Here is an 11065-nt window from a genome sequence, read left to right as displayed (position 1 = left end):
GTGGAGTTTGGACATTTTCAAATAAGGTGCTCATTTATGCAGAGATTGGACTTCCCAACCCTTTAAAGTGAGAGAGACTGTTTCTCACTACCCCAAATATTAATGAAAACGCTTTGAGCACTTATTCCACATTTGAAAACACATTTCCATGTTTACATAAGCCCACAACTAAAAGCAGATTAGAAGCACAGTGAGAACACACTTAACAATGCACAGAGCTGGTCTAACTATAGAAGCAAACTAGGCAACTGCCTGGAATGCCAAAATCCCAGTGGCACCTGCATCTGCTGTGCAAATGGCTTAGCAAAAGAACAGCTGTTTGCATGGTTCAGTCTATCTGGGTTTTTTAAATGAATGCTTATCTGTGAAATAGGGAAACTAATTCATTAATGAACTGAACCACTTTTTATTTTTAATTTATAAAATAGGGTTTCCAAGAACAGCCAGCTGCTGTTGAGCACTTGGGAATCTGCAACAACTTCAAAGGCAAACCCCACACTCCCACATGAGCTCCCAGGAGGGGTGTGTGTGTTGGCATCTGAAAGCCCTTTGCAAAAGTTATTTCAAACAGACCTTCCTACTTATAACATCACTATGTTAAGGCAGTAGGGAGACTGCTTAAAGTGCTTTGCAAAATCTATTTTAAGCCGTCTCTCCCCTTTAAATATTTTTCAAGTGGTGTTTGAAGGAAGAGCGGGAAGCTGCTTCTAAGAGCAAATTTGCAAAGTGCTTGAGGACAGTTCTGCTTACATCCTACAGTCTCGGATGGGAGAACAGGGACTGTGTTAAGTGCTTTGCAGAAGTGCTTTTTGAAGCAGTGCTCAAGCAATGTTGGGGTAGGGAGGCTACTTCTAAGAGCACTTTTGCTATATGAATCTCTGTCCATTTTACAAGTTCCTTTACCCTCCTGTCTGTCCAACTATTTAAAGGAGGTGGTCAGCTGGGACTGTGTGGGCATGGTTTGGGGGAAATTGCCTAGAATGTCAAATTGGACCTCCTGGCAGACCAAGATTGACCTACAGGCTGGATGTTCCCTACCCCTGATCTAAGATAAGACATGTGAGCAACAACTTCTCATAATGCAAATAGCAGTTTTGGGAGGGCAGGTGTGACACACAGCTCAGAGCTTAATAAATCTTGAGCTCTCCTGCTGCTATTTAGAGATTTTGAAAAAAAATCATGCAGCATCAAAATATGTGGTATATAATATACAGATTTGCTCTGAACTTTATTCATTGTCCTCTGAAATCAGAACAACTTTCCCACTGGTTTCTTTGGTCTGTTGTATGAAAATATTTTGGTGGGAGACCATGATTTCCCCCCCATTGTTGCCATTTTTGTCGCTTTAGTAAGTGCCTTCTACAGAGAATTCATCACCACCGCCATGCATGATATTCAGTTTCCTCTTTTATAATTTACAGACAGTATGGGTCCCTGGAGTAAGAAATTACTTTCCAAGACCTGCTTTGAACGCAAAGGAAAGAAAGGCAAACACAACATTCTACCGCTGTCTCACCATCATTGTTGCATTTAAATATGCTGCTTCTTAAGTTTAATCAATCCCTATGAGACATCATTCCTCTAAGCACAAAGGGATCAATGCTAAATTTCCGAATGAACAAATCAAAAGCTTCTTCTGGCTTCACTGCCTAACTTTTAATAAGAACATACCATGCCAAAAGCACCATTTAAGTATAACATTTAAGATGTAGAGACATTACTGCATCATAAGGAAGCTGGAAGAAATGATGAGGTGATTTGTCTTTTGGAATGAGAACTATTTTGTTGCCTATCAGTTTCAGTACCTGGTTCTGTTATTCCCAGACAGGATAAACAGATGCCATACTTGAAAGAAACAAATCAAAACTGCAAGGGTTAAAAATGAAATTTTGGATGGAGGAAAGTAGTAGTATGTTAAACCTAATCACGTAGAGTTTTAAGGCAAGATTCAATTGCATCTCTCCCCACTCCCTACTAAAACAGAATTCCTACTAAAACAGAATTACTGTAGCTTGCCTCAAGTCAGGTACGCTGTACACTACACTATGTTTATGAGCTGGTGGTAGCAATGGGAGAGATAGTTAATTCAGTTCACATTTAAAGGCAAACCTACTTAATCTGCACTCTCAAAAGCAATATGCCAACTGAAAACACAGCTATCTCAAAATATGCATTACTCTGAAATTTGCAACGCAGTTCTTCAGTAATATGTACAAAATGCATAAAATGTGACAAAAGTGTGCATAAAAATGAATTTGTTATCAACAATAAAATACAAAAATGCATTGCATTAGGGGAAGCTGCTCTAGAAAAAGGCAAAACTGCACACATATATTACAAAAAATCCACACGAAACTCACAACTTTTTATGACCCCCCCTTAAATCGCAAACAGAAATGTGGGAAACCCAATTTAAGTTTTGAAAAAGGAGGAACTGAAGAAAAGCTAGGAGGACAGATTCGCCCATCCCTAGCTGACAGTAATGTGGGTGAGTCAAGCAGCATAAACATTTTACAAAACAATAAAATTTTGGTATGTCCATCCCAACCCCAAGAATCACAGAACTGTAGAGTTGGCCCTTCCTTCCCTCAGCAGCAAAGCCCCCTCATGAGTTTGGGGCCCTGGGCCAAGAGACCCCGACCCACTTTGGACGCCCCTCAGAAATCAGGGGTGATGGACGGACAAGAGACCCCACTTGGGACCCCCCTCACGGGGTGGGAGCGCTGGCTTTTTACACAGCCAAGAGGTATACTGTATAAACCTTGTGAAATAAAAGGAACATAAATAAACTAAAACAACACACCCACCCCCTCATCCCACACTGGAAATCCCGCTAAAAAAACAACAACCCTCGAAGGAGTCCTGGGGGCTGGCCACCAGGCCGTCGAGAGACCCCCGCTTGGCTCCCTTCCCCGCGCGCGCCCCTCGGCCTCCCTCCTCCTCCTCCTCTTCCGTCCGTCCCCCGCCAGAGAGCCAAGATGGCGGCAGCTGAGGGGAGGCGGGGAGGGAATCCCGCCTGAGGCGCCCACACGGCGAGGGAGGAGGCGGCGCCGTTGCCTCTGCCGCGCGCGAGGGGAAGGAGGGTGCCACAAGAGGCGATGCTGTCTTCGTGATCGGCCGCGCGTCGGCGAGGAAAAAGCGCTTCGGGACCTCGAGGGGACCCCCCTCTCTCTGTGTCTCCCCTCCATTCATGCTGCCGCTGGGGAGCAGCGCCCCCGCCTGAGGTGAGGTCGCCGGGGCGAGAGATGGCGGGCTGCCTCTGTCTTTCGGGGGCGCTGCTGCTGCTGTTATGGATGCGCGCCTCTCTCTCTCTCTTCTCTCCCCCCCCCCAAAAAAATAACGGAGCCGAGGGAAGAAGGCGGCCGTTGCTTCTCTTCAACTGGGATATTTGGGGAAGCGGGTTGGCGATGGCGAGGCGGGGGGGGGGGTGGAGAGAGAGAGAGAGAGATTAATACGCAATTTCGGGGCATCTCTCTGGCGTGTTGTGCGCGTGTGGTTTTAGGATGGGGGACGACGACGAAATGATGCAACTGGCGCGTGTGAGACATGACGGCGGGTGATGCCAGATGCTGGAGTATATAATATTCAAAAGAAAGGAAAGAAATGGGTTAGCAGCCCTACTCGGGAGTAGACCTTCCTTTTGGAATGAATAGGCTCAGGCCCATTAGTTCCCGTGGGTCTCTTCCCGAGCACGACGTGGCTGGGGACAACCCGGTGTCATCGGTGGTTTTAATCTGTTTAGGAATGAAGCGGAAGTATTTTAAAAGAAGGGGGGGTGTCATGTGTGCAACCCCCCAGTCTATCTATGAAGTATTTAAAAGAAAGGGATAATCCATTCAGTTATTTCTGGCTATTCTTATTTATTTATGTTCAAAATATGGTGAATGTTGGTGTTACCTGTGAATGTCGACTGTGCCTCAGGAATGTATGAAATGTATGTTTCCTTCTGTGGTCTTGGGGTTTTTTTTGGACCTGATATATTCTGATGCTCTCTGCCCCATGGTGAGCTGCCCCGCCAGTGTTCACCAGCCCGTCCCTTGAGTTTGGGAAGTGTCTGCTTGGGAATGCCGAAGTACACCAGAATTTGAACATTCACTTGCATGTACCGGTAACAGATGTCAGAGCAGCTCCCGGAGGTCTGGTCACGCTCTAGTGTGACCAAGCAGCTGGTGGATGCTACAGATGGGGTTGGTTTGACCCCATGGCTGGGCTCACCAAGACCAAAGGTGATAGTTTAGTTTCCTAGCGCAAAGGGGTCTCTCAAGAGAATGTCTTTGCCTTTCCCCATATAAACGAGTAGCTGACCTTCACTCCTATGGAGAAATGCAAAATGAACACAGTAAACTGACTCACTGCAAGTCAGACCATTGCTTCATCTAACTTAGAATTGTCAACACTGACTGACAGCAGCTCTCCAGGGCTTCAGGCAGGCATCTTTCTCAGCCTTAGGAGATGCTGGGATTGAAACTGGGACCTACTTCATGCAAAGCACCGGCTATACTACAGAGCTATGGCCATTTAAACTTAAGTAAGTTCTGTGCTCAAAGACCAAACACACCTCAGTAAAATGGGAGGAAAGGGGTCAGGCAACCAGGGACCTAATACAAATTCAGGTTCAGATTTCCTGCACCAGTCCATAACAACAGCCCTGAAAGGCAGGCCAGCAGTTACTACCGTACTCCACTGTGAAAGCAGCTTGACTCAAAGGAGATAAAGAAAAAAACAGAGGTTTTGACTGGGTATTTCCTCTTCTTTTGGATTTCTTCTGTAGACATGATACCTTGACATGTGGGACAATGCCACTGGGAATGATTTCTAGGTTTAACTTGTAAGGGTTGTTGTGAATGTGCAAACAGCCCAAGCCCAAGCTTGAGGCTCCTCTATTTATAGTTTGGTCCATTAATACAAAATCCATAGGGCCATTAAGACACTACCTTTATGGGACTAACCAATTTCCGTGGACAGCCCCTGAACTTTAAAGGTAAACAGAGCTCTTCTTCAGCAGGGATAAGTTTTATTTTATTCTTGTTTAATTTGGGGAAATGTATATAGATACATGCTATTATACAGAAGCATATTTTGGATTAAAATTGTTTTTAATTTTTTATTGTTTTTATAAATGCAGTTGTTTGTGTTGTGCTGTGAAATTGCTTTGAGATGCTTCATAGGAAGTGATTCATAAATGAATTAAATTATAATGATGAGGATGTATGTGGGGCTGACTACTGTTAGAGTGTGTGTGTGTGAAGAGGAAGAGATGGGTGCTATTTGACAAAGATGACACTGGTACATTGGAAGGCAGGTTAATGATAGAAGCCAGGCTGAACTTTGAGAGGGGGGAAAGAGGGAAAATACTGGGGTGTTGGAAAAGGTGGTTTTATAGTTGATTGGAATGTTTGGGGAACCAGGTTACCAAGTAAGCTTCATTTGTGCACTTCTTGGAAATTCACAGTTGAGTTCATATTAGTGAAGGAATCGGGGTACGGCAAAGGAAATGCTGGGGTAAATTTTACAAAGCATTGCAGCAATTCTGGTGTTTCCAGGTAGCCATCTGCTAAAATGTTAGGTAGTCTTTATAACTAACTTTCATCATGCACCAGCAATGTGTAACTTTTGGAAACTTTTGAATTGGAAAAACTTTCTGGAAAGTTTTCATTTGCAAGTTAGTGTAATTTATTTGAGGAAGTTTTCTATTGCCTTAGAGAGTGGTTTAATTTAGCATGTTTATTTTATTTGCATTTAGTAAACAAAGCTAAAAACTTTCAAACTGCCAAACATTCCTAATATTAATTTGCAGTTGGCATCCATTAAGTGTTTCTAATGAACTTATGAAATGCAACATTTTCTATGGGAAAAAGAAAGCACTGCAGTTTTTTCTGTGCCACATCATAGTCACACATTCGAATTACTCTTCACTCTGCATGCTGGGTAGTTTCTGCATCCATTATTTTCTATGAGTTAGATTCTTTAGAGAAGGCATTATGCCCCCATCTATATTTAGATGTCTGGGATTTGTTTTATTTAGGAAAAAGTGGTTAGGTAATTTTGCCCCACCACCTTTCCTGTTTCTAATTGAAATGATAGCAGAGTACTTGATATGAGAGGGAACTCTTTTGATTTAAAAAAATTAGACTGCTGCCACTAATGGTTAGGTGTTTCTGGTGTTTAATACATTTACCCAATTATGGATGACTAATAATGTTTTCTTGCATGACAATAGTAATAGATCTCTGTAGTGGTAGAGACAGAACCTTGGGGTTCTATTACCATATATTTATGCTAAAGTTTTCATATCTACCCATCTGTCTGTCTCTGTCTAGCAAGCCTCTTTTTAAGGCTTCTGGTGCCTTGAACTGACATGAAGATGAAGCAAGGCAGTGACTTGCCTACAGCTATAAATCTTTTGCAGACACTGATTTTGAGCAAGATTCTAATGACCCTGCCATGTTACAACATGGCGAAGAGCTGGCCTGACTACTCTGAATGAAGGAATAAATTCAGGTTTGTGCCCAGAAAACATGCACATTCAGTTGATCTCAAATAGTACATAAACTGCCATCCAGGATGGATTGGAGATGTCCATTCTGGGTTAGCCCAACACAGCATGATGCTGCAGATGGAAAATCCAAATGTCATCCAACTTTCTGCTAAGTAATAATTATCACAATCCTCCTGGAAATTCTCTTACACCTAATTGAAATGAGCAGGAGTTATAGAAAGATGTGGTAGGGCAGGCACGTCCAGCTCACAAGAGACTGCAATCTACTCCCAGTAAAAAAATTCTGGAAGTGAAAGGGAGATGGGAAGCCAAAGTTGTTGACCTTTCTTTGGGGGTGGGGGCAAGCCAAAGTTGCTGGCCTTTTTTTTTTTTTTTTAGGGAAGGGGGAAGCCAAAGTTGTAGACCTTTTTTAGGGGGGCCAAAGCCAAAGTTGTTGGGCTTTTTTAGGGGGTAGTCGCAGCGGTAATGACTATTTTAGTTTCACAACTAGTCGGCAAAATACGATTAAAGAACACCTATTTGATGCCATGGAGGAACACAGCAACAGAGGAGGGGTGGGTGGGGACTTTCACTGCATTGCTTTTCACTACCGACGATCGGGAGGGGTCCCGCGAGTGACAGCGAACATCCGGGGATTGACCTGTCAATTGTGGTCGACCAGTTAGACATCCCTGTGGTAGGTCCATGGTAGAGCATCTGGCACGTAGACCCATGCAGAAGGTCCTAGGTTCAAGCCCTGGCATCTCCAGGTAGGGGTGGGAGAAATTCCTGTCCGAACCCCTGAAGAGCTGCTGCCAGTCAGTGTAGATAATACTAAACTAGATAGATCAGTGGCTCTACTTTGTATAAGGCAGCCTCTTATAATAGTGCTCTGTGCAACAGACCCACTAGTCTCTCACTCGCTGCCCTTAACAGTACTCGGGTTGTGCCAGTTTATGTCGATCTCTCCTTACTTCATGGCAGGTCCGTCCTGGCCCACCCTCTTGTGTGTTTTGTTTTTTTGTTATGCATTTCTCTTGGTTACATACAGCAGGTGACCTTAAAAATGGATGGATTAGTGTACCTCAACTAACATAGCAACAGTGTACTGTATGTTCTGGAGGCTGAGACTTTTTGTTGCTGTCCTGTCTCTAATAACTAGAAAAGTCAGCAGGCTAGATACTAATAACACTTAACAGCTTGTTAATTATGTTGGTGGCCTTGGGCCCCTGCTAATCTCATGTTCTATTTATAGAATGCACAATTGTGTCTCTGACCCACTCTCAACCAAGATGTATGTTGATGTGTAAGTTGGAAAGTGAGTTTTTGTATGTGGCTATTGAAACTGAACATTTGAGGAAAGCGCAATTTGCTTTTTAGTAAGTTTCACATTTCCCCTACACACTCTGTCAGTCTGCACTTGAATATTTCACTTTCTAAATGATTAAGTGCAGAACTAATCTGCATAATCCTAGTGCTTACTACCTAACTGCAATCCTGTCTACTCAGAAGTTCGTCCCATTGAATTCAATCATGGGCCTCACTCTCGGGTAAGGGGGGTTAGAATTGCAGCCTCTGGCAAATACTGAAAGGACAAGATTCCAAGTGAGAGGTGGAAAATTGATTTCAGTATTGAGCAGATAACTGTAATTATACTTTATATTTTTAATTTACTTGAAGATTCAGAACTGTAGTGCTAAATTTAATCATTAATCATAGGAATTATTTCCATCATCCCTCTAAAGTAGGTGTCAGCAACTGGCAGCTCTTGAGTCAAATCTAGCTCCCTTAGGAGGCATTTTAGGCCTCCAGTTACAAACTCAAAGCCAGCAGAGGTGTTTGTGTGTTATGGAAAGAACAGTGGCCGTGGTTGCAGGGTTTTACAAATGTGGGGAGTTAGTTGAGGCTTTTACATGGTACTGTCAATAAGTCACCTTCTGGCAAAGCTAGTTGCAGACTGGAGCCCTAAATAATGAGAGGTTTCCTTGGGGTCTCTGTAATTTCTTATCAAGTCAGATTTATTTATAGGAAATAGAGCAAAAAATATTTGTGTCAAATTTAAACTAAGGGCAACAAAGATTGACTGCCCTGTCCCACTTCTGTGCACGAATCATTTGTTTTGCTGGTTCCCCCCCCCCCAAAATTGATAGACTGAGTTCTTGTGCTTTATAAAATCTAAATACTGTTTTCTGAACTAGGACTAGCTGGGTCCTATGCATGCTTGCTGAAAAGTTTGATCCACACAGTACATTTAAAGCACATCCAACGGACATTTAAAACACATACCGGGTAACTTCCTCAAAAGATTATTTGGAGCTGTAGTTTCCCTTATAGAGCCATAATTCCCAGCAACCTTAACAAACTGCAGTTCCCCTAACTTTGAGGGAAGTTATGTTGTTGTTTAGTGCTCTGGTACGTGGGGTCATGAAGAGTCGGACACAACTAAACAACAACTACATGTGATTTAAATGTGCATAAAATGTGCTTTAAATGTATGGTGTAGAACTGCCCTGAGTCCCACAGGCAGAACAATTGAAGGTCCGTGGGGTGAATGGGGGGGGGGAGAGTGTCAGTGACAGAGGCAACACCACTCCCTCAGTTCTGCTAGGCTTGTGGCAGCCTGGATGGAAGCTGGGGGACAGCTTTATTCCTTCTGTCCTCCCCTTTTTAAAAGTGTTTTGCTTTCTCAAAAATGTTTATCCCATTGGTTTTTATGGGAGGGAAAATAACTATATGGTTGGAATACTATTCTTTCTGAAGACTCCAAGGCAGGGGTAAGCAGCCTAAGGCCCGTGGGCCAGATGCGGCCCAATCGCCTTCTCAGTCTGGCCCGTGGATGGTCCGGGAATCAGTGTGTTTTTACATGAGTAGAATGTGTGCTTTTATTTAAAATGCATCTCTGGGTTATTTGTGGGGCCTGCCTGGTGTTTTTACATGAGTAGAATGTGTGCTTTTATTTAAAATGCATCTCTGGGTTATTTGTGGGGCATAGGAATTTGTTCATTCCCCCCCTTCAAAATATAGTCCGGTCCACCACATGGTCTGAGGGATGGTGGACGGCTGAAAAAGGTTGCTGACCCCTGCTGCAAGGCCTTATCAGAGTTCATGACATACTCCCTTTCAAACCATGCCACCATCTGAGCACTGATGATGGTGGAAAAACAGTGGCAGATTTTGCTGCCACCATGACAAGCCCTCTAGCATCAGACCTGCCTCTTCACTGGCAGAAGGGCAGGTCTGCAACATCCAACAGCCCTTCAGAGGGTAGGACCCAAACCAGTGGATTCAGATTACAAGAACATTCTGACTGGAAGAACTTTCTGATGGCAAGAGCTGTTTGACAATGGAATGGACTACTTTGGGAGGTAGTGGACTCCTTCATTGGAGGTTTTTAAGCAGAGGTTGGATGGCCAACTCTCAGGGATTATTTAAGCTGTGATTCCTGCATTGCAGGGGTTGGGCTAAATTACCTTTTGGGTCCATTCCAACTTGGAAATCCTGTGATTTGGGCCCTCTGTCTGGGAGCTTAGGCTTCCTCCCTAAATTCAACAGGACTTATCTTCAAATAAGGGCTTGTTCACATAGCTAAATGTGACTCCAACTCTACCATTCCATGATTCTATGAAAAGAGGGCATTGATGTAATATTTGATTTAAACACAAATTGCTTCAGTTTTCCAGAAATGAAATCAGAGGTTCTTGAGCAACAATCATATGACATAGCAGGAGGCTCAAATAACCCAATCTTAAGTATTGGGTTAAGAGGGACCCAGGTGGCGCTGTGGTTAAAACAACTGAGCCTAGGGCTTGCTGATCAGAAGGTCGGCGGTTCGAATCCCTGTGACGGGGTGAGCTCCCGTTGCTTGGTCCCAGCTCCTGCCAACCTAGCAGTTCGAAAGCACGTCAAAATGCAAGTAGATAAATAGGAACCGCTACAGCGGGAAGGTAAACGGCGTTTCCATGTGCTGCTCTGGTTTGCCAGAAGCGGCTTTGTCATGCTGGCCACATGACCTGGAAGCTATACGCCGGCTCCCTCGGCCAATAATGCGAGATGAGCGCGCAACCCCAGAGTCGGTCACGACTGGACCTAATGGTCAGGGATCCCTTTACCTTTTTAAGTAGTTTTTGGAACACTGCTGGAAATGGGACTGGTAGGATGTTTTGACATTCCACAGGAGAGGAAAGAAAAACATTTTTATCTTTAAAAGTGTAAAAGTGCTAAGATTAGGCAAAAGTATAATTTTTCAAAAATGGACTCTATAATAATTGCAAGTTTAGTCAGTAAGAAACTACCAGTAGCTTAAGTGAGAGACCTCATTAAATTCTGTTTTCAAAACCTGCAAATCCTAGCCTGCCTCATCTTTGAGAATTAAAAATTTAGAAGGAGGATTAGCTTGTTTTATAGAGATTGGATGGAGAGGACTGCACTTTTTGGCTTGGGGATGAGTCATCTCTGTTTTCTTTTCTCTGTTCTGCCAGAGTGTCTGGTTGGCTTTATACAACTGGGCAACCTCCATGCATCTGCTTAAAATGGTGAGTGGGAGGGGGAGACTACTTTTCAGAGGAGTAATTAAATTTGAGGCAAAGC

General features: G+C 43.6%; 1 protein-coding gene across 3 annotated transcripts in view; it reads left to right on the top strand.

Annotated features, from left to right (window-relative positions):
- The first annotated feature begins 2967 nt into the window (after nt 1-2967).
- DENND4A (DENN domain containing 4A) overlaps nt 2968-11065 on the top strand; it is a 62312-nt gene continuing 54214 nt past the window's right edge. For 2 of the 3 annotated variants that reach the window (XM_035131081.3, XM_035131080.3), the window contains exon 1: nt 2968-3224. The gene's annotated coding sequence lies outside the window, so the exon portion shown is untranslated. Of the gene's footprint in view, nt 3225-6320; nt 6502-11065 lie in introns of all 3 variants that reach the window. The other variant, XM_088656474.1, reaches the window with a different exon arrangement.

Source organism: Zootoca vivipara, chromosome 13 (assembly GCF_965207765.1).
Source record: "Zootoca vivipara chromosome 13, rZooViv2.hap1.1, whole genome shotgun sequence".
Lineage (NCBI taxonomy): Eukaryota > Metazoa > Chordata > Lepidosauria > Squamata > Lacertidae > Zootoca > Zootoca vivipara.
This window is presented reverse-complemented; position numbering and strand designations above follow the sequence as displayed.